Source organism: Neomonachus schauinslandi, chromosome 3 (assembly GCF_002201575.2).
Source record: "Neomonachus schauinslandi chromosome 3, ASM220157v2, whole genome shotgun sequence".
NCBI lineage: Eukaryota > Metazoa > Chordata > Mammalia > Carnivora > Phocidae > Neomonachus > Neomonachus schauinslandi.
Genome location: NC_058405.1, coordinates 177,491,668 through 177,516,294, shown reverse-complemented (window position 1 = coordinate 177,516,294; position 24,627 = coordinate 177,491,668). Strand labels below are relative to the sequence as shown.

At 43.0% G+C, this 24,627-nt stretch overlaps 1 protein-coding gene across 1 annotated transcript in view; it reads left to right on the top strand.

Annotated features, from left to right (window-relative positions):
• PAX3 (paired box 3) overlaps positions 1 to 24,627 on the top strand; it is a 96,017-nt gene that overhangs the window by 4,808 nt on the left and 66,582 nt on the right.

Genomic DNA, 24,627 nt, shown 5'->3' with positions numbered 1-24,627 from the left:
AACTCTTTGCCGGCAGTGGGGCCCCAGAGTTGCACCACGTTGACTGCCTTATAAATACATACATAATACATCATACATACATATATGTAAGTTGGTTGTTTTGTGCTATAAATTGGTTTTCAAATGCGATGGGGCCTGATTTCTGTGTGTGTGTGTCTAGGAAGGAAAATCAGCCTAAGATGTGGGTTCTTGGGGCCGCGGTGTTGGTGCCCTGTCTCCACCCAAAGGTGCGGGCCACCTGCTCCTTGTTGGCTGTGACCTGTCATCATCAAGAGAGAGTCTCTCCTTTGGAGCCGTAAAGTGCAGCCTACTTCCCTTGTACCTGCCACACATGGTCTGGAGAATCTAAAGGTGTCCCCCTCTCCCCAAAAGGAAAGCCAACCCGTGAAAGTTGAACTGGAAAGGGATCCCTGCAGCAGTTTTCCACTCTGCAGTTTTGGCCCTGGGGATGGTCACACCTCTTCCAAGTCACAGAGGGTCGGGAGGCGCCTGGTGTCCCTGCCACACCTTGAATTGCCCCTTCAGGGCCCGGGGCTTTGGTGGGTGGAGTTGAGTTTTGACTTGCCCAGGAAGGGTAGGTGGTTCTCCAGGTGGGCTTGGACACCCTCTGTGACCAGCTGGGTCTGTACCCTCAGCAGGTGGCCTCCAGAGTAGGACTGTGGGTGGAAAGCGGGTCACTTCTTTTGCTTTCATTGCCTGACCCAGTGGCTGGCCGCAGCTTTACAAGCCAATGCAAAATCTGTTCACGACCTTGAAGAGACACTTAGATTTAGATGTGACAAACCCAAACAGCTGATTTCAGGGATCAACAGAAGCGTCGATGTTCTGGGACACACAGGCAATCAGGAAAAGACACCAAAAACTACGGCAGGCTGGGCAGGGAGATACATAGGCTGTTGCTTTCCTTAAAAGCAGGGGACTCACAGGGTCTTAGTTTAAGCCCCTCCTTTGGGAGGGGTGCTTTTCTGCTCTAGTGTCTTAGGCAACACCCCGGCTTTTATTCCAGGCCTAGATGCAGCAGAGAGGTACTGGGGAGGGAGGAAGGAGAGAAACCAGCCAATCCCAAACCCAATGGGCCCCTGTGGGCAGAGGGGCAAGAAGCCCAGAGCTATCGGAGAGGCTCAGGAAGCAGCATGGGGGTAGCACGGCTCTGCTACTTGTTGCTGGAGGCGCCGGCGGCAGACCGGCCGCTCCCTGGCAGCACAGGCAACCAAGGCCCAGGAGACAAAACACCCCAAATGAGCTGGTCAAACATTTGTACAACTTTTCCAGCTTTTACAAAGAAGGCCTTCTCTACACAATCTACACTTGGAGATGAACTTGGGAGACAAAGCCTGGAGAGTCCATTGAAACTCACACTTTAGCTCGGCCTAGACAAAGCTCCAGCTCGCAGCAGCTTGATGTGAACAAAGGAAGGCAACCTTTTTATAATTCAAGGAGAAAAGAAGAGAAAACAGCTCCACAAAGGGCCGAGAATAGACATTATGGGCTTGCAATGAGGGATGAATTATTCAATGAGCTCCAATAGCTTCTGCGCCAGGAAGTTTTATGGACTCTCCAGCGTGGAAAAAGTGGCTATTTCACCTACAAAATGTTTCTAGTCTTTTGGGCCGTCTAGCTGGGCTGGCTGCCATTCAAGGGCAATTGCTACCATTTTTAAAATCAGAGTATTCTCCCCAGCGGGGGCTGTACTGTTGAAAACACACACACTCCGCAGAGGCTGAAGCCTAATTTAATTTGGGGTTGTCAGAGAACATGCAGTGTCCCTCTTTTTAGCGGCTCTAGCTCCTTTTCCAGATAAGCCCTGGAGGGCAAGAGGGGCACAGAGAGAGGACAGAGTGAAGTGTAGTTTAAAGGGAAGTCTAGAAACCTCAAAAAAAAAAAAATTACCTCTGTTGTTTGGGCACCAAAAGTCACCGGCTGCCCTGCTTGTAAAATAGAATGAATGTTGATAAAGCAACCTGAGCTCCCTGGCCGAGAGGGAAGAGGCTGGCCAAGAAAGGACCTTTGGGTGCCCTGAGCAGAGCAACGCGCTCTCTCTGGAGGTTCCAGCTTCCTTGGGGGGTAGAAGGGGGGGCGATGTTAAGACTGGCTTTCCGGGGGACATCTTTCTGCTTGTCAGGCTGTAGGACACAGGAAGAGAGGCACCCTGAAAGACGTCAGAGCTGCTCTCATTTTTTCTCTCCAGTGTTTGGCCTTTCTCCTAGGTGACCCCTTTTACCTTCTCAACTTTCCCTTGTCCCTTGCCCAATCCAAGAGCTGCTCAGCGTGCAGACTCGGTGCGCTCAGGCCCTTGAGCCCTGGCGCGCACTAGACGCTGTGTACCCCTCCTGGGTCCATCCTTCCAGCTCCTTTGCCGGGGTGGAATGAGAAGGTTGGGAGGCCGGGGACAGCCCCCCCCCCCCCGCCGGCCGCCCCCCGCGCCTGGTCCCGGCCCTCCGGCCAGCACCGAGATCGGAACAGGCGCAGTCGGAGGAGCCAGGCCCCGGTCGCAGCATCGGGGGCCGTGGGCACAGCCTCCGCTGCGGCCACTCAATGGGCGCCTCTGTTCCTCCCCCAGCGCGGCGGAGCGGGCCCGCGGGCGCCGCCACAATGGGTCGGCCCCCACTCCTGCGCCCTGCGCCAAAGCGCCGCGCCGCCCCCTCCCCTGCGCTCCGGCCGGCTCGAAGCTTAGCTCGCCGGGCTGCAGCCGACTCAATTGCCTCCTTTATGTCCTTCTCACTTTCATCTAGACACAGCCCGCCTCCCCCCCCTTCTCCTTTTTTTTCCCTCTCTTGCCTGAGGCTCACATTAGTGAAATTTCTGCAACCTCCCCCCATTTTTTTTTATTTTAAAGAAAGCCCTTAACACAAAAGCAGTGACTAATCAATAGAAACTGCTCCTTCATCTCTTCTTCCTCCTCCTCCTCGTCCTCGTCCTCCAGCAGGGTGACGCTTTTCCTGTTTGTGAGTTTTAGGAAACATTTTTGCTTTGTGCCGTAATGGAATTAGAGGACAGATGAGGACTGTAAATGGGACACGCGACGGCAAGACTCTCGCTTAAATATTTAGATGCAACGTTACAATTACTGACTTGTTGCAGCGGGCTTTGAAGTGGTAGCTCGGGAGTGCAGGGGGAGAGAGGCCAGATTGCCCAATTGATGTTTTGATTGGGGCTGGAGATACACGTTCATAGGACTTCGCTGTCCCCCTTTAAAAATCACTAGTGAGCGTGGGAGGTTTGCAACAATTTCCAAGATTAGGCTAAAAGACCCCAAGCATAGGTCGCTTCAGGCTTCTACTCCGTTCATATCTCTCCCTTCCTATTTGACATTTATGAAAAGCAGGTCTATTTTTTTTTTTTTTAATTTGAGAAGGTAAAAGTGAGAAAAGTTTTGCTCGAGTCCCGTTTTGTTTGTACACGTGTGAGCTTTTCTGAAATAACTAGGACGACGTCAGCTTTTCAGCGGGGCATAAGAGAAAGCAATTAAAAACGCAGAAAACTTTTAAAGACCCTTGAAATATTTCATTTCCAACGGAATCATGAAAGGAGCACTTTATCATTAACGGGGGCGACTGAAGTCGAAAGGAACGGAAGGCCGTTTCTTCCCCCCGACTTAGCAGGGAGGGACATTTTGGCGCGAGGCAAAGCGGGGGAGGCGGGGGAGGAACTTTCCCACAGACTGAAATCATGGGGTATAAGATCTTAGGTTTGTGGCATCGGAACCTTTATTAAAGTGGACAGCCCACTCTCCAAGTCCATTTGTCAGAATCCCAAATTTGACCCCAATGTCGCCTCTAGTCTTTTGAGTGAATTTTATGTTTTCTGAAGCCCTTGCGATACTCAACAAGGAAATAGCACCCATTTAAAAGTGTATTGGAAATATCAGAACTTGAAATTAAAACGCCGCGCTGCGTTTTTTTCAGGGACGTAGCGGTAACGGTTTTCTGTTCAGATCATAAAAAAAGAAGGAAGGAAGGAGAGAAAGAAAGAAAAAAGAAAGAAAGAAAGAAGGAAAGAAAGAGAGAAAGAAAGAAAGAAGAAAAGCAAACCACCAGAATTCGGGTCTTGTAGGTTTTTCCTTTTTGCTTGTTTGTTTTGTTTGGTTGGCTGCTGTATGTTTGCTTTCTAGCCTTATTGAAAACATGCAGATTTTCTAATTAATGCTTGACATCGTATGTTTATTTTGGGGCTTGATTTGATTGTTGATAGCACCCGAACGGGGACGTAGGGGCTTCAAGTGCGTAATAATTACTGAAGGGTCATTTAAGAGTCCCCAGGGCTTCGCAATAAAACCCGCCGGGGCGGTGAGGCAGAACCAGCAAGTGCGCCCCGGTTCAGGAGAGTGGGATGTGCGGAAATCAATCAGGAGAATAGGAGCGTTGCCACTGAGCCCAGTTGCAATATCCACGAATAAATATATTTTGAAGACAAAAAAAAAAAAATCCTTCCTAACCATGAGGTTAAATGTTTAAGTCATGCACAAGTAAATAGCAAACGAAAATTAGAAGTCACAACAGCGGCAACAAATAAAGAGTGAGAGTTTGTCCAGGACTGGGGACAGAAATATTCAGTTCGGTGGGGTTCTAGACAGGTAACTTATTTATGCGGGTAAATAAAGATTAAGGAACCATTAAGAATGTACATATATAACTAACACGACACTAACAGACAATTAAGCAGTCAGTTTAATGCCTTATCTCACTGGCTGCTCTGGGGTTGTTTTACAACTAGGAATTAAAATCTGAAAAGGAAGTTTTCAGCAGCTCTGGCCAAATATTGATTAAGTAGCTGTTTGTTGATAGCATTGTTACGCATTAAAAGGCCGGGATCGCGGCCCCTCAGTGGCCATCTTCTATTGTGAGGGATTCTTAACCACAGAGATCAAAGCGGGATCATTTCAACTTATCTGTCTTGGAAAATCCTCCTTTTCCTCTGAAACCTCTAAGGAGGATTGACCAAATTCTCTTTAAGAAATAGGAACCCAAACCAGTTACATGTCGTAGGTTTGTAGAGAAGTGATTCATGGGGTGTTTTTAATTATCCTATGGTGATTTCTTGTTTAGAGCTTAGGCTAAGATGGTGAATTTATCATCAAATAGATTCTCATTTTTGGAGGGTGGCCGGAGGCAGGGAAGCTACTATCCGCATGTCCCTAAATTTTTAAATATGGAACTTTCTTTCGCCAAAGTTGCCTTCTAAGCTGGAATAATGTAAAGGAAAGATGTCAGATTTTTTATCTAAAACTGAGTGGGGAATAATTAAATACACGGGAAACTGGGAGTTATACTGACTACATTTCTCTACATGTGTTTCTATATTTTTGTGTGTTTATAGATGGTTATATGAGTCTCCTGTATATTCTTAACCCCCTACAATGTAGGAGTAGACATGTATTTGTGTGTATAGTTTGTGCATCGTTAGAGTTTATTTGTAAGTTCGTCACTATGAATTATGCTGGCAGTAAACTTTATCCCGTTGCACAAAATAAAAGCTCATTTGTCCAATGGATTACACTTCTAGAGTCATCAGAATTTAAGGTAACAGCATAGCCTCCCAATTCTTATTCAGTCCTGCTGTTGAATGCTAGGAAAAATCTTTCCCTGAATGATTTTATGACTTTTTGGCTGTTGATTTTTAGATGAACTATTAGCCTTTTTTTTTTTTTTAGCTTAAGAATTCAATATATTTGGATAGATTTTTTTTTCTTTTATTATGAGAGCTAAAATTCCTGCAAGGGCTTTTTTGGAAATACCATCTCTGTGCTTAATTTGCAAATGCCAACAAATCACTGAGGTGAAATTTATGCCAGATTCAGGCTTTGGATATTCAAATGTGCATCATGGATCTGTCTTCCTGAATCCCCTCCTCTGACTGTGCTCATTGCACTACTAAATAATTGTGCAAAGGGCTGTATCTTTATTTCATTTTATTTTTATTTTTTCTTGTTCACTCTTGAACAAGATGAGTCTTGACGTACAGAACCACTAGTGGATATTTTCAAATATATTCTATTATAATCTCCCAATTAATTAATATTCGACCTATGCTCAAATGTTCTTTGATATAGTCCCAATCATTTCTGTGTAGAGCAACTGCCTGAAATGGATTAAGCTGGAAGGGTGAGTCAGCTCAGATCTGTTTTGGTTACCTTGTCCTGGGTCCAGATGCAGCATTAGAGAGTTCTTTGTTGCATATTCCACATGTACATGTATATTTCATATACATATGGAGTTAAAGTAACTTTCCCCCCTTGGGCAACAGGCTATGTGTTCATGTACTGACAGGGAGGGCAGCAGAATCGAGCTCTAAATTGGGCCTGATCTCAGCACCAAGGCAGAATTACTGACTCAAGAACTGGCTTATGCCAATTATTTCTCAATAAAGTTGGGAAAGATTAAATACGATTTTGATATTATTGTAAAAAAAAAAAAAAGAACTGGCTGCCTTTAGCTGAGGAACTGTGATCAGAGAAAGTGAAAGGGAATTTTAGAAGTTGCCCTTCTTTTGGAAGATGCACACCAAGGTGGGAACAGGGGACCATCTTCTGCTCTGTTGGGAAATATTTTCTTGCCCCGTTGCTGCTGGTCTCTGGTGGAGAATGTCACAGTTCAGGTCTCAGCTCTGTCTTACAGTGTTGGGCCAAACACTGAGCCCCAGTAGCATTGAACTTTTGCTGGAATCAGAACATCTGTCTTCTAAGAAAGCTTTCTCTCATGTTATCTGTGTTAGGATTATGCTCCCAAATAACCAGAATATATATAATTTCAGTTTGTAACTTGGAAGGAACAAGCACAGTTATCAAAACGCCCATTAACATTACAAAACATCTATTTGAGGGAGATGAGTTAGAAACTTTACCATTGTTAAAAGAAAATATGAAACCCATGGAAAGTAGTTGCTGAGGATGCTTGAGGAAAGGTTCAATGAATTCTTACCTTCAATGGTCTGTTTTCCTAATCCTTCCTGATAAAAACTAAGAAAAGACAGATAACTTCTGCTACAGAAGTGGCCACTTCTCTTTAAAGAAGAAAGTGTGTATTACTAAAGGGTGATGTAAAATTTAGAATTTGATTTGATGCACATTTCTCCTAGGAAGGAAAATCCTGAGAAAGAGTTTTACCTTGTACATTGCATGCAGCAAAGTTTGTAGCATTTAGATTTTTGCTGCAGGATTTTAAGTAAACAACAGCAACAACAACAAACAATCTCTTCTCTTTGGGGTGAAGCAGCTTGATCAAAGTAGTCTGAGTTTTTATGCCCTCCTTACTGCAGTGATTGGGAAGTCAATCTTCCTCAGTAAAACAAATTAGAACTCATGACAGGCAATAACAACCTAGCTGGATATTTGTCTCCCTCAACCCATTTAGGGATTTCGTGACTGTACGTACTTTTCTTTGGCCAGATTTAATGCGTCTACAGCAGTATAGTAATAACATCTCGGTTCTAGGAGCCAATCGATGGATTCCATTTAAAAATAGCTAATCAAAATGCTTTGTGAACAAGGTGGGAGACTCTTCTTGGCTGACCAACATGGAACTGAGGGAGAGGAAATACCACTGATTTTTAGCATTAAAAAATGTCCAGGGTCATATTGTGAGTTCAAACAGTATAGTTTTATGGAGGCTTAAATGTAAATTTTTAGAATTTTTTGTAATCGGCCGATAGGCATATTTCTGGAGACAACTGCAGATTTAAATGTCCCTGCCTTTATGTCATTAGATGGAAGCAATAAATAAGTCAGGGTAGAATAGTGAAGAAAGGAAAGTTAATTGCTTTGCAATTTATAGTGTAACATGGGATCGGTTTAATTTTTGTGTACTTTCCTGGTGAATACTTATATGGTGACATACAAATTTTCATTTTTAATAGAAAGCCTACATTTGTAGGCTGGTGATTTTATAGGTACATAGATTTGCCAACATACCCCTTTTATCTTTTTTTTTTCCTTTGGCAAACCCTAGAATAGACATAACTTATCCAGTCAACAAGCAATTGGGCATTGTATAGAGATATTAATATCTTCCTTATTTCCCTTACAGGGCCTATCTCTTTAAAAATACATTTTATTTTAAAATAATTGTAGACTTATAGAGTCTATCTTCAAATGCATTTTAAAATTCTTTCAATATTCAAATATATTATCATGATTAAGAAAATCTTGGCCAGTGGGGGTGAGTATGTGTGGGTGTGTGTGTCTCAATTCCATGGTTGAGCTTAACATGAACTAAAGAAGATTAATTGGTCCAATTCATTTTATTCTAAGAAAAGCAACAGGTTTCTTCTTTCTGAATCCCTACTTGGCCAGTTTCCTGATTGAGGTTCACTAAAGCATTTGAGTGTTTCTTGTCTGTTCTGATTTAAACACGCCCCCAAGTCCCTTTTCTTGCCTTTGCTTGCACTGTAAGAACCAGTACCCAAGGCAAAAGTGGCCTGTTCTTGTAAATCTTATTTTACTCTAAAATTACGACCAAGCACATCTCAGTTGTGACCCCTTGAACTTTAGTTTTGACATCTATAAGATGGGGCACATCATACCAACTTCCCAGGGCGATATGAGAAGAAAATGAGAAGATGCAAGTTGTGCACAAATTACATGTATCATAGGACGACTCAAAATCCTGGGGGAGAAAACCCTCTGAACATGCAGAAAGTGACCAGCCTGCTGGCAGATGGGCTCTGCCCAAAGGCAGATAAAAGCTTAATTCAGGGCTTAGGAGCAACAATGAAGGAACACACACACACACACACACACACACACACACACACACACACACTTCACTTTCACTGAGTCAAAAAATTGAGTTTGCAAGCAACTATTTAATATAATAGATTTTATTGACTTACCAGATAAGAAAAATAACAAAATTCTAAAGCCATTCACTGAGATGTCAGAAGATATTTCTAAGTTATTTTTCTCCCAGTTTTCGGCAAAGATTACTTTTCTCTCTTAGATTAACTTGGCTTTTTCAGAGTCCTCCAAATTGAACTTCTCTCTTTCTTTCGTTCTTTTGTTCTTTCTTTCATTGTTTGTTTTTCAACAGGTTCTTTTTGCTCCATCAGAGATTGACAAACAGGTTGCTTTTTGAAAATAGGTCTCATGCATGCATGCCTTCGTGCTCCTGAAATTCTTTGCAATGCTTCATTTTACAGAATTGCTTTTGCACAATTTCTCATTCTGTCCCCTCTTGAGGCTACTTCATTGTCCTTAAGTATCTTCTTAGCTTCGCACGTGAGACTGTGTACATTCCTCTTTCTTTGTGCATGATTCTACTTAACCCCCCTCCTATCAAATTTGAGTTCACAAATATTAAAGAAACTTCCCAAAGTAGCATTCGTTAAGCTGGAGGATACATTTCAATGACCTTTCTATTTGATTTCCCTCCATCCAGTTCCCAAAGCTCAGGACTTGTGTGTTATCCGGGGTGCAATGCAAGAGTTGAAAACAAATAGCCTGGCTTGTGAGGCTTTCGGGGGTCTGGAGAGCTCCTGCCCCGCGTTTCCCCCACTGGAGCAGCTTGCTGGTACAGCCACTGCGGAGAAGGAAGGTTGTTTTCTTATCCCCACATGCACTGGTCTGACCTGTCTCCGAAATAGGTCAGGCTGGGGCAAAGCAAGTTTATGCAGCTGTTGGGGCTTAGGCAGCCCAGCAGGCAGCCAGGGCGCCTTGGTTGGCGGCCCCCAGTGAACAGATAAAAACTTGCTGGCCAGCCACGGGGCCTTCCTTCTGGACCTTGCTGCCTCCCCACCCCCACCCCGAAGGCTTTGAGATGCAGGAGGACTCCTGGATTATGGGGGCCAACTCTCAGCCTCAAAAGGGAAGTGTTCTTTGATTCCCAGGATTGGCCTCTTGTGGATGCAAACATTCAGATGAAATATATACTTTGTCAGATTTCATCTTTAAATCATCCTACTTATTTTGGCGGGGTAAAACATTCACTCTTACATAATTCCGAAGATACAGAGGGATAGACAGTAACAGGTTTTCTTCCCATCCTTGTCCCTCAGTATCTTGGTCACCTTTCTAGAGAGTCTATGCATAAATAATTATATTTCCCTCTCTTAAAAATGTTCTCTCCTTTTGCGCACATGGTAGCCCACTATAGAAACTGTTCTGTGCCTCGCTTCCCACTCCCCCTCCCTGCCCCCTTGAGACTGTATCTCAGCAATTACTCTGCATCAGGGTCTGGTGGCCTCCACAGCCTGTTTGTATAGCTGTATAGTATTCCATTGCATTGGCAAATGATTTATTTAGCATTAGGTAGTTTCCAATCGAACGACACCATTTGGCACATGTGTGCGTTTCTTTGTAAAATAATTTGTCCATGGTAAGGACAAAGGGAAGGCATTTGTAATTTTGATAGCTTTGGTGGAATTTTGGTACTGCGTTGAGGACAAACAGGGGAATGCTTAGCAAACATGGTGCAGAAGCGTGTTTGCCCGTGGTCACGTGCATGAGAAAAATGAAACACTCTTCTCTACCACTGTACATTTATTAGAGCATAGGTTTTGAAATTTCTGCTTAGGGAGTTGTTCTGCCAACAGTGACTATCCTCTGGAAATTCCTCTAATCTGTTATTGCTCCAAATGGAACATTCTCTAAATCCAAGGAAAGCTTTTTTTCTTTGACTTTTCGGTTCCTCTTTTTATTTTATTTTATTTTTTGTCTACTGTTCATTTCACTCCCTGCCCCCTCATCATATATTAACATATTTATGATAAGCATTCTTAGCTATTTTTCTTTCTGTGCTGGAAAAATGACGGACAATTTTATAACAATTTCAAGGCAACTTACTCTGATTGTTTAGTTACAAAAGAGAAGTTGTCTGTCAGGGTCACCAAATCAGGGTTGAACTAGTAAGAGAGCAGATCATGAATAATAAAATAGGGTCTTATATTTCTAATTTTTGAGAAGGGCTGGCCTAGTGTTCTTGGGGTTTCTTGAGTTTGGTAAAGGCTGATTTTTAATTTTACAAACTTTTAAGGGGCATGTATCCATTCCCTTCGATGCACAAAGGACTTTTTATGTTTTTGCACATACCTTGCCTCCCTCAAATCATTTCGGCCTATTTTCCCTTAAATCTGATGCCCAGGAATTCAGTTGTTGATGCTGCTGAGTACCTGGCTTACCTAAGCTGGGAGCCCGAGTCTGTGAAATGAGCCAGAAAGAACCATGTTCTAACCATAGGAGAAAAACAACCCTCTCCAAACCCTCTTGGGAAAATGGAAGAGGTGAACGCCAATAAATATTATGAAGTAAATGTTTCAGGTCATTCCTTTTTAGGAATGAGCCTTTCAGAAATAGGAGTATGAGCTGGGAGCTAAAGATTTATTTTTGAAAAGCAGGATCTTGATTTGGTTTTAAAAAAATAACAGAAAAACAAAACCAGTCTTCTGTCTTGACTCTTCTCGCCGCCAGTCTTCGAGCACACTTGCGCCAGGCTAAGGCAGAAGGTCCGCTCTCCTCATACCAGAACTTTCATCTGTGCTTCCTTAGAAGGCAGCTAGATGGGTGCTCTGGGTTCTCTCCCTGTTTCCCCTCTGACTTGCTTATGGAAATCTGAAGGAGTCAGTTTGGACATGTAAACAGGCCTGGTGTTAAGAGCATCTGTAAAGAGCTGAGAAGAATCAAAAGCAGCTTTCCCTCCCCCCGACCCCCAGCTCTGTGCACAATTTGGATTGAATCAGGCCCATAATTTGTGACATCTGATTACTACCTGCACAAGTATGCAGCTCTCCACACAAGAAGGAGGGCCTAGGGAGGGTTAATTTGGAAGAAATTTTGATTTGTTTGTCAGATTGCTGTGATGTTCTCAACAGAAATTTAGACCGGAGAAAATAATGCGGTTTTCAGACCCACGTCGGCGGAGTAACCAAACTTTAGATTCTGACACATCCCCGCGTTGTTCTCCCCCACACAGGTAAAGGGGGAACATTGTCCAGGGGGCTGGCTCCTTGTCAGCAAACAGGGACTTAGGTGTGAGAGCAGCTCCCTCTCCTGATTTGTAGATGTATCGCTTTTTAAAATAAAAAGGGACCCATGGGTTCATTGGGGGAAATAACTTTCCATTTCATGATTTGCAAATGAATGGGATCTCAGTGTCTGGAATCATTGGTTCTCTTTGAAAAAGATTGGGGCTTTTAACGTTTTCTCAGAGCATTTCTAAAAGGGGCTGGGGGTCCATTGCAGGAAGTCCCGCAAATAAACGAGGGTCTCCTCACAGCGCCTGGGGGGGGGGGGTGGAGAGACTAGCAGTACACCAGCGAGGAATATGATTTGGGAAGCTATCCAGTGTGGAAACTTTCCAGGTGGTAGACTCGCTTGGCTTTTGTGCAGACAGGGCACATCCGGGGCCTGTGTGAGCACGACACACATTTATCAGAGGGTGGCAGAAAGCAACTTCTATAATTTCTTACTGGAAGCCAATGTCTGCTTGTGGTCACTGGTCCTGCCAAGCTCTGAATACTTGCTGAATTTTTGTCTGAGAAAAAGATGGCAAATGGGAGACTGGGATCTCAGCATCAGGTCAGAAACTGCAGAGAGCCGGCCTGAAGAGTCCAGGGGCTGGAGGGATGCTGGGGTCTTGGCAGGTCCCCCATCATCCAGGGGATGGGTTCCAAGATGGAGGCCAGGGTGGAAACTCAACTGGCCTATTTGGGATTCGGCTTCTGGGCTCTTCTCAGTGAACTTTTTGGGCCTCGACTCTTCAATGTCTTCTTCTTGCCTGTGGAAAGTATCAGCTGGTGTGTCTCAGGGCATTCCTGAGCTGAAAGCCAGTTGGTGGCTGGGAAGACCACCTCACCTTGTTTTCCTCAGAGGATCAGTAAGTGGTCAGTGGAGGGTGGGCACCTACAGATCTTCTGCAGGTCGCATCAAGGACTCATTACTGGGCACACTCTTGTGTCACGTGGTCTCTCCTTTTTTTGGGGAAATTGAAACTAAGTCACTGTGCAGGCTTTTCTTTGTAATGGAGTATTAGCATATACCTTGGGCAGATAAGAAGAGGACCGATTTCCTTATTACAAAATACAGATGACATAGAAAACCAAATTCGGTCTGAATTTTGTTTGCTGTCTAAATTTATCATCTTATTGAATTACTATAATTTAATGTTACTGGTTTAAACTAACAATTCTTCCCCTGAAATGAATCCTTTTTATTTTTTTTTTAAATTGAAAACCCAAATTAAATTCATTAGGAAAGACAATGACTATCTTTCACATTGAAATTCCTGGTACTTGGAAAATCCGTTTGGAAAAGCTTTAGGAAAAATAGAACTGTCACTCAAAGTATAGTTTATAGGAAATGATATTACCAGAAGAAGTTTGGGCTTTTTCTCCATACCCCCAGTGCTCCACCTTTCAAATCCTTTGAAAATATCCACCCCCCAATTTTCCTTTCACAAAGGCCTCTCTGGGCTAACCTTGGGTAAAAAGAGGGAGGTCTGTCTCCCATGTTCCCTGTGTCCCCCATCCCTATCCCGCTCCCATCTGGCTTATCTTCCTCTTGAGCACCCCTACTCCACACACACACATAACATATGCTTCCACCAAGCTCTTCCTCATTCACATCAAGACTCGACTGGTTACCTCTCCCTGGGATGTTGGCAGTTTCCAAGAGGACCCTTGGAGCTGATAACCTAACATGGAGGAACGAATCCCTAATGGTAGAATTCTAGGTATCCACGTAGGAAGGAAACCATTGGGGGGGTGGGCAAGGAATAGGTTTCTGTTGCCCCTCAAACACACCCCTGTAGATCCTATCTTTACGATGAATGGCAAGACTAGTTCTAAAATGAGGGAGCTTCTTGCTGGTGAGTATGATCTCCCAGGGCATGGTACACCGGTGAGCTATCCAGGAAGAGGTAGGTCCAGGTGAGGCCAGGAACATTCTCCATCACAGATGGATTTCTAAACTTCCCGGGTGCCAGAGAAGAGCCTTGGCTTGTGTTCTTTGGGCTTCTTGGCAAAGAGCAGGGCCAGAAGAACATGAAAAGTCTGAGAGGGCACTGTGGGGCCCATCTTGCCTCAGAGCTCAAAAACCTCCCCAAGGAACAGGCATCTAATCTGAGCTCTCACACTTTTTTTTTTTTAAGATTGATTGATTGATTGATTGACTGATTTTGGAGAAAGAGAAGGAGGGTAGGGGCAGAGGGAGAGAATTTTCAAGCAGACTCCCTGCCGAGCACAGAGCCTGATGCAGGGCTTGATCCCACGATCCATGAGATCATGGCCTTGAGCCAAAACCAAGAGTCAGATGCTCGACTGACTGAGCCACCCAGGCGCCTGAGCTCTCACACTTCTAGTGGCACCTGGACTGATGTCAGAGCTCAGAAGAAATGAGGCTCCCCTCCTCAAGGGGACTAGGGTCCAAGGGGCAGCCAGGATGGATCTGCGGGCTGGAAAAGCTTCTGGAAAGTGCACTGAATCAGTTCCAGGAGTCTTCTGGAAGGCCAGAGACTCCCAGACTCTCAGTGCTGGGGTCCTGGAGAGCCTCAGCAACACTTTGCTTTGGAGGATATAAGCCATGAATGTCCCCGTGGAATAGCTGGGATTTATTCCACCTATGATATATGGGGTTCTGAAACAGCCTGTCATGTTTGTGAACTATCAAATGATCTTGAATTCCTGCTGAGCCCCCAGTGTTGGCACTTAGACCTGATCAATGTTTTATAAGTATTAGGAAATGACAGCAGACACAGGTATGCAGCAACAGTGTACATCTCCCCTAGGTCCCCTCAAGTGGAGGATGAAAGAGGAGTCCTTGTCGGAGGGGAGCTCACCATAGAGGGAATGGACCTTGAGTTTCAGGGATCCTCACCTGTGTGAGCCCTTCTAGGCTCTGGAAGGGACCCCACGCATCTTCACGCCTATAGGTTTTGGCAAATGTGGCAAAATGAAGATACGTTGGTTTTTTACTTCTCAAGAGGGGCTCCCTAAATTATAAAAGCTTCAGGTCCTGCAAAACTGCATCTATCCTTGTCCTTGTTCAGTTTAAGGTAGGAAAGGTAGAGGTGGGGAGAGATGGTCCCTGTGCGTGGTGAAGGCCTGGCACAGATGTGTGAGAAAGCAAAATAATAATAATAATAATAATGATAATAATAACAACAACTGAGCTTCCCTCCACTGTGTCTTGGATGTTAGAGTTGCCGGGATGCTTCTTCATTTCTCATGCCTTGTCCTGTTTACTTACAGAGCCAAAGCCTGGGTTTGGCAACCCGGAGCTACTGAGAACTTACCTGTGCGGTCCTTATACTGCATAGCATCCCTGGTCCTTGCAGGGAGCCCCTAGAGGGATCCTGGACGGATTCCTTACCAGAACATGAGGAACATCCATCCACTCATGGGATATGGGCAGGTGGGCAAGAGCCTTAATTTGGCGGCGGAGGTGGGGGGGCGGGATTTGGTTTCCTCAGCTATAAAAGTTGGGTCCGGTAATTTTTAGATGTTTCTTGTAGGTCTCCCAAACCATGACTATGACCAGGTTGCTTTTCCTCTCCGGACCTCACTCTCCCTTCCTCTGGGAAACAGAAGCATTGGTGAGGTGAAGGCTATGGTGTCTCTCAGCTCTGGCAGGATGTGGCAGCTACGGTTATGTTCTATTCTCAGCAGACTCTTGGGAGCCCCAGGCAGCTGTTTGAAGAAACAGCGGGGGCTCCAGGCAGCTGGGGAATCAGGGCAAGAGTGGAGAGGCCTGTGGCCTCTCTCTATGTCTTAGTAGATGAAGAAATTCCTACCTGTCTCGTCTTTGGAAGGAAGGACTTCAGGTGCTGGAACAGTGAGGGTGAGGACAGAAGATTGCTGTGCTATTGGACAGGTGGACACACTGCCTCTTTCCCCATCCACGCTGGGCAATGCATGGTTTCTTGTACCTCCTGTCAAAAGGGTGGCTTCCAGAAGAGTCTGGAAACCCCTGGGGGTATTGTTTAGAGAGTTTCCCCTTAAGTTAGAGTTGCTTAAGCAGGACAGTAACATCCCCTCTTTCAAATCATCTGTGTCTGGATATTTTTCCCTATGGCCAGAGAGGGACACACGAGATTTCTGGGAGCTGACCAAGTCAAAGCTAGAAACTGGGCTTGAGGAGAGAGAATCAGCATTCACTTCATCTGTTTCTGCTGTTGTATTTTAAATGTAAATTAACTCCCTCATTAGTAGTCGTCAAAAACTGAATCAGATAAATAAGTTTTTTGGTTGTTGTTGTTGTTGTTTTTTCTGCCTCTGGTTAAAAGACACGCATAGACAGGAAAAAAAAATCAGATTTGAATCAATTAAAAATTTCCATGAAAACCAGAGTTTGAGAGAAACTTCTAACCAGTAGGTAATTTCAAATCTGAAAACCTACTGTTTTTGCAAGGACTTGGCAATTAAGCATTTGAGAGACTTGAATGTAAGATATATTTTTGTTACATTGAAAACAATTCAAGGCAAGATGTCATAGCCTATCAAGAAGAGATTTTAATAATTTTTTTCTCTTCACTTTTTTACTCTTTTATTTTTGCGGAAGAAAATTATTTCAAAAGTCAACATTTACATATTGACTTTTTAGGGTATATATTCTGAAAATAGACTATGAATCATTCAAATACAGTGAACCTTAACTGCAAAGACCAAATGACAAAATTAACAATGTAAAATGCCTTGTGAAAATTTATTTTTTGAAGAATTTTTAGAGCATATAAAATATCCAAATTAATCTTTGCGTACATAATTTTTCTTATGTGTCTGATAATCTATGGCTCAAGGTTTGTTGTAGCTTTCTTTATCTTAAACAAATAGATTTGTGGAAACACGTGAGCAAATATTGCTACAAAATATCTATTAATCTTTTGAGATAGAAGCTGAACATTATAAAATGAAAACATCAGGAAGAGGAACGATACCCCTTTATACATTCAGAATAATAACTATTACTGTTTACCATACGAAAGCATTTGTTTCTATTTTTCTTAGTGATTATCCTGTACTCAGATCAAATGTATTGCGATTTTGAACTTTGAATCGCAAATTAAAATTTTTATTTGATAAGCGAGAAAGTCACTACTTGACCTGTAGATTAAAGAAGAAATCTGATCCCAGCTACTTTTAGCCACCATTAGAATTTTTGTCGAGTAACTCCATACAAATCAAAACAATTCGAGTTGTCGACTCCCCTTTCCATATCCATAAGCAAACCTATGACTTAAACCCGAATTTGTGCTCCCTCGACACGTTTGAAGAGGGAGAGCTGGTGAGAGTTATGGCATACATTTGTTTAATAGAGTTCGAATAGTAGGATAACAATATAACTTTTAGAACGGCAGGCGTTTATAATGCTTGGCCAAGTTTGGGGTGGTGAGCAGTACTCGATCTGAGTATTCGATTTCCTCTGCTTACTTTTTTTCATGTTTTCTTAGGGAAGTGCTAGTGGAGATTCTAAGAGTTGCCATTCTATTTAACTATATAAAAACATTAAAGCATTTTAGGGAATGCAGAAATACATATGCTTCAGGTTAAAATATTGAGACATGTTGGATATTTTAATAACATTTCCACTCTAAAGTAGCAAGAGCAGATTTATTTTTTAAACTTCTTTTATACGGGAGGTTACATTTGCTGATTAAAGTAATTTGAACACTTAGGAAGAACACTTCAACTTTCTAGTGGTGAGACATGGACTGTTCTCCCCTCTTCTATTAAAGGAGGTGTTTTTTATTTATAAGTAGAGTGCTATTAGGATTATTTTTTGCAATTGTTCAGAGGGATTTTAAAGTCAATATGAATACAATATAGAATATAGAAATATAGAATTTCTATAAAATAGAATATATAATAAATAGAATATATAATAAATTTCATTTATTATTTATATTAATGACGCTTTAAGACTTTGTTGTACAGTTCATTTTGGATGTTTGAGATAAAAAATATCCCTTTAGAATTTGGAGAAAGTGGAAGTATTGCTGTGTGCAAGGAGAAGGGCCAGCAGAGCAGAACACATTCTAGAGAGTACTTACCCTGAACTTTCTTCAAGCGCTAAGGATTCCGTATATTTCACTTCTTAAGTCTGTTGTGAAGTTGATTTCTCTCATTAGGATTAAAAAAGTAACTTCCCTAGAAAGCACATAAATGCCAAACTCCAAATTCACTAGCAAGGCAGATTACAATTTAGACTTCCTTTTATTTGAATGATGGGAATTTTCTAGAAGGGAATAAGTTGACAAACAAATTTAAGAAATTGTAGCACCTACTTTGTCATATTGTGGTTGACTTTTAATTCTCTTATAGTCCCAAGGGCTACCATATTATCTAAAAAGAACAATGAGTTTCTCAACAGAAAGAAAAAAAAAAAAAAGAAAAGAAAGAAAAAGAAATTACCCAGGGATGCTGTATCTTACAAAACAATTGTTCCTGCTAAGCTTTGTGCAGCTTGAAATACAATTGAATATTAATTCTATCAGACCTAGTTGACTTAAAAGCTAGGATGGATCAGGAGCTGATTTTTGGCATTCCTTCATTTTTCCACTCTTTTGTTCACTTGACACACAGCTTTTATACACTGGCTTTGCGGGAACCACTGGCGTGATCTCTGAACAATCTGTTCGAGGAGGAAAGGGCTCTTCCAACCAGCAGTCAGAGTTTTAATTAAATACTGTTCATCCTGTCTATCTCAAACAGCTGCGGAAATAGCTGTTGGCGTAAAGGTATCAATGAACTTATGTTATCTGGTGTTAATAGGGCAAAGAACCTCCTTGCCGCTTAGAAAGCAAAACAAAACAGAACGCACACCCCCGCCCCCCCCACCCCCAAATCATGTCATTATTATTTTTAAGTTAAGAAGAATCACATCGAAGCAACGGTCCCATCCTGTGGAGCCAGACTCAGTATCATGTTGTAAGACACATGCAGGTTGAAGAAATTATTTTGTTTATTAATTCAGGTTACATGTCCTGCCTGGCTGGGTGGAAGAGAAAGGAAAGAGAGGTGTAACTTTCAGCACGCACTGATTTGTTCTTATTACATAACAAAAGTCTATTTCTTTATCATGTTATCATTCAGTTAATAAAAATTAGCTACAATAACAGCATCAACTTAAAAACCCCTCAAAGTCCAGGGGATTTTCTTTCACAATGAACATGAATACTGTTCAGAAATACAAACAGTCAAAGGATAACTTTAGGTCTGAAAGAGAAACCTGGCAAGGGTAATTGAATAAGCCTGGGTCCCTTGACTGTGTCATGGTGAGGGCAGTCAACATGTCATAATTAGGTTTATTGAGGGCCATTCCAACAATCTGCTTCTATTCTTCCTGCCTTATTGTCCACAGCTAGGCAAATAGCCAAGGGACAAAAGGAATCAAGTGCTGACAAAACATGAAAGAGGAAAAAGATTTAGCTGCTTTTATCAAAGAAACTGAGAAGGACTTTGTGTAAATAAAATAAGTGACTGGCCATCCTGCATTTAGGCAATGCCGTTTTCATTAGAATTAATTCTTGACATATTGGAAGAGTTCCAAGGGAAGGATTTCTACTTCTGACAAGTTTAATTTGTAAATTAAAAACAGTTGGTTAAACATGAGCCTCCATCAACAAAACTTAACCAAAGCCATACACGGCAAAGGCCTAAGCAGGTGAAAAAGAGAATGACTTTGAAAACAAGTCTTCCCCCAAAATTATGCAAATTCTTATTACTTCATAACAAATGTTTCCCATTGAAGCCTACAGCAGGATGTCTGCTCCTAGAGGTTTGTTTAGATCACATTTTCTTCCCCTTTTAAGCCTCTTTAGTTGACATAACACTTACTCCGTGCTGGTTCTTGGGAGAAGTGGCAGCAAGAGCGGAAGAGATAGACAGACTGGACATTTTTTTAAGAAGCCAAGCGAATACGACTTTTGTTAAGTCTGCACATCTCAGGACAGGCTGCTCCGCTTTTTCTTCACTGAAGGTGAGAGCTTCTTGCAAGTGCGCTTCTGATTCCTAACAGGGAGAAAGTGTGGAAGGTGCAGGGCGGTGGTGCCCGCGCTAAATATTCATCAGATCTCCGGTCCAGGTTGTCTGGTTGGAGGCTTGCACGCCACTTCAGCAGCTCTGTGGTTATGACTTGGTGATAGAGACAAAGTGAAAACCTCCGGTTCGGAGGTCCAGCTGGCCTCTGGACAAGACTTTCATTTAAGTCTAGGGAAGCCCTTTCATAAAACAGCTGCGTATGCAGTGGGGACACCATCCCTGTTGCATTTTTGCAGTTTGTGGGATCATCAGCTTCAGGGAGGGATCTTTCGCCGGGACCTGGATTTCAGAGGCACTTTTTCAAGCTGTGAACGGGAAGGGGACTAGAGGAGAGAATGCTAGCCTGAACGATTTGTCCCTTGGGAATATAAATTTTGCTTGAGTATCAAATGCCCCTCGGTTTTATTGAGAGTTACATAGGAAATAAGAAACCTATTACTCGGGCAGCTTCAGGGACCAGGCTGTTTAGATTTAAGAACTTCACATGGCTTTACTTCACCTGACACCAGGGCATATTAGAGATGTGCATTGCTTTATTCCTAGGCCCTTGAAATTAAAGTGAAAACATTTATTTCCTCATCTCAAAAAAAAAAAATCACATCATTCCATCAGATAGTGGGTGTGCTCACGCTTGACATGTAAAGCCCTGGACAAATGCAAAATATAATTATTACCATTGGTATCACTATTATTGCTTTGTTTGAATGGAGCTAATCGACAGTTGAGTTTATGTCATGGTAGTAGCATCCTGGGAAGCATTGAAATATTTGGTCCAAACGTTTCTCTTGTGGCCCATTAAGCTGAATTTTCAGTGCCTTGAAGTTTACTCCACTTGTGGGTTTTGGAACAAACCAGAGCACACTGGACTGCCCAAGTCTAGTTCTGCACGAGATGGAACTGTGATTTTCTGAAAGGTTTTGGGGTTAGAAGACTTTTACTTTTTGCCCCAGTTTTCTCTCTTAACTAGCTGTGTGATCAAGGGAAACTCACCAGCCATTCTGAGCTGGATTCCTCTGAAGTGGGAGTGACGGTATTTGCCCCGCTACCTCAAAGGATTGTGGTGGTATATTAGTGGCCCAGAATGCGTTCGAAGTTCTGATCGAATATGGAGTGTTATTTACTTATAATCTGCTCACTGCTTTTGTACTTAGTGAAACAAGATTTGGGAGCCGACTGAGTTGTCTTGATGCTTTCTCAGAGTACAGTTTAATAAGAATTAAGTGGATCTTCCTGTGGTCAGTCCAAAACACACAGAATTCCTTCTGTATCTAGGACGGAAGGGACCTAGTTGCTGAGATCACGTTGCTTTCCTGGAAGGCAGCAACCTAGTGCATATCTGGTGGATAAGTGGGTTTGGGGGGAAACTGCTGTTAGGGGTTGGGACTTGGGCAAAATAAGGCTTTTGATTTCCACATTGTTCTGATGCCTGTTGGCTCATGTCACAAGATTAGAAAGCCCAGCAGGCCAGGAAGGAGTTTCTCGGGAAGGAGTTGCAGATTTATGCAGATTGGCTGACTCTCTGACATTTATTTGCTGCCCTTTTCTCCCTCTGTTCTGGCAACTATGAACCAGATGGACAAGCTCGTGGAAAATAAGGCCAGTGAAGAGAAGATGCTTTTGATTTCTTCAGAGATAAGGGAGAACTCGCTTTCTCTCTTTCTTTTTGACCTGGCAGGTGGCAATTTTCTGTGCACGAATTCAAAATGGGCACCTTAACTTTTGGAGACGGTTTGAAACCTTTGAACAAGGACCTTCCTTGGTCCGTCACAGAGAGTAACATAAACTCTGTTGATCAGGCATCTACTGAAGGCAGGAAAGTCCAGGGGATGGGCCGAATGTTATGTCTACCGGAGGCCAACCGTCCACTTTGTAGTGGGGCACCAAGGATGTCGTCTGAGCTTTAGCTAAGATGATAATTCACTGGGACTGGAATCCTTCCTTAATCACCAACCTCTCCAAAAGGAGAATGATGAAGAGAGGAAGCATGGCTTACTATTTCACTCTGTAATCATTTATGATTTGAGCTGTATTTTACCTTATGTTGACCCCTGGTGCTGTTGGTGTCCTCATTCTGTTGTTGCAGCTACAGTATTACGAGGGGACAGTGAAGACAGCGACCACCAAATGCTGATTTCCCTGGGAGAAATCTGGCTTACGTATATGGATGATTGATAGATAAATAGATAGATAGATAGATAGATGTGTTTTACTATGTTAGACTCAAACTAAATTCTCTGTGTTGGAAGAGTTCGTAAAGCATCAATAATTTAAACACAAGTGTTCATATCCAAAGTAATAATGTCTTGAGCTCTGGGACTTTTTTGGGGGGGAAGTTACAGTTTTTCCTACATTTTAGAGTCCTAACAGTTTCCCTCTGTGTTACCTCTGGTGCAAAATTTCAGACTGAAAATACTCTATCTCAGGCATGTTGTTGAGCCCCGCCCTTGGAACTTCAGTGTTGAAATATGGGATTAAAAATGGTGAATGGATTTGCTAATTACATGCAGGTTTTTCTGTTTTTTTTTTTTTTAAAGAAGTATGGGAGGGGGATGTGCGGCTCACGAAGTTAGCCTTATTATTTATTTTATGTGGTCGCTGTTTGTAGACTTTTTTTTTATTTGTTTACTCTAGTTTGTTTGAACTAATCACTACTTAAGGAAAAGACCTCTCCGGACAGTCTCCTCTTCCCCAAGCCTTTAGCCGGGGTGACCATTCAGGCATAAAAACGTGCTTATCTGCAAATGAATGGCAGCTCTTCGCTTCATTAAAGCCCCTTTCTCTTTTGGCACTCGCATTGTGACCCTTTGATATTAATTCAAAGGGCAATTAAAGAATGCGGCCCATCTTTGAAGTAAGGCATTCAGAGCAAGGGTAAGGATGAACCTGGGCCTCTGATGGACTGTGTGTATTCAACAGGCCTTTTCAAGGCAGTTTGAAGTGAGTCAAAGAAAATGGGCAGGAGAAGGTCAAAGAGAAAAAAGGGGCTAAAGAAACAGTCTGTATTTGTTCGGAGTATTAGCCAAGCAAACTGCAAATAGCAACAAAATGAAACAGTTAATAGAGCAGCCAGACAGAGCCATGTCAATCACTTAACTTGGACAGCATTAGGCCCACGGAGGCTCCCTCGCTGTGTTACCTAATTATCTTGGGAAAGGCAGTAACTGGAAGTAATGGTATTATATTTCTTTCTGCTTACTGCCCAGAAAAGGTGATAAATACTCACTGCTCCATAATTATGCAACATATATACATAAAGGAGGAGGAGGGGGGTGGGAGGGGGCTGGAAGGGGGCGGGGGCTGCATTGAAGTCGAGTTCCTAGTAAGAAGTCCAAATATGGCACAAATATGGCATTTTCAAACATTAGCATGCTGGAGAATCACTTAACTCGTTTCATCTGGAGCTGGCTGAAATATGCAGGATTTCTTCTTTAACAACCCTTAAAGACAAACAGGTTTACCCATCTAGGAAAGTTCGTTTTTAGGGAAAAAAAAAAAATTTAGCCAGCAAAAGCTGTGCTTGAATCATATGAAGGATTTGGCTAACGCTCCACCCTGCCCCCGTGGAGAAGAGGAGATGCAGAGTGAAGCCGGATTGTCTCTGAACTTTCCCCATTGTGCCTGACTGTTGACACACCCTTGGCGGGGAGGCGGCTGGAAAGCCATCCTCGGTGCAGATGTCACCTAGACGGGCCAGGGGAGAGGCAGGGTTGGGGGTCTGATTGGAGGCTGGATCGGTTTCTATTAGTATGTTGAGGAGGGATAATTTTGGATTCCACTCTTATTGGTCATTGTGAAAAACAAAAAACCATTCATTAACCAAGCACTTCTTTGAAAGTGTGAGCAAACTGATTTAAAAAAGATTTCCAGGGGCGCCTGGGTGGCTCAGTCGGTTAAGCGGCTGCTCAGGTCGTGATCCCAGGGTCCTGGGATCGAGCCCCACATCGGCCTCCTTGCTCCATGGGGAGCCCGCTTCTCCCTCTCCCTCTGCTGCTCCCCTTGTTTGGCTCACTCTCTGTCAAATAAATGAATAAAGTCTTTAAAAAAAAAAAAAAAGATTTCCGGGGTTCGGGGGTTGGGGGGGGGGGGCGGGTAAGGGTGGAGGCTAGGTAAGAGACGGGGAATATACCCCAGGCTCCCATATAAATGTCTGCAGATAGGTCGAATGGTGTCTCTGAATTACAAAACACAGAAATCGGCTTCTAAAGAGGCCCCTGAGGACTCTGTTTAGATTATTTGTAACATGGGCTGTTGGAGATTGTTGTTTGATGTTGCGTTCGTGCATAATGGATTTTGTTTAGAGGGACAGTAATAGATCTGAAGGATCTGTTACGCAGCTTTTTGACATACTGTTCCAGAATGTAGCTATTAATATAAAAAGTTTCTGCCTTTGTAAAAAGTCCATTATTGAAATAAGTACGCAATAACTCTGCCTTTTAACACATTAATCATACAAATCACCCCCAAATCAGGATTAAAAAAAAAAAACTTTTTTATTTTATTTATTTATTTATTTTAAAGATTTTTATTTATTTGACAGACAGAGAGACAGCCAGAGAGGGAACACAAGCAGGGGGAGTGGGAGAGGGAGAAGCAGGCTTCCCGCTGAGCAGGGAGCCCGACACAGGGCTTGATCCCAGGACCCTGGGATCATGACCTGAGTCAAAG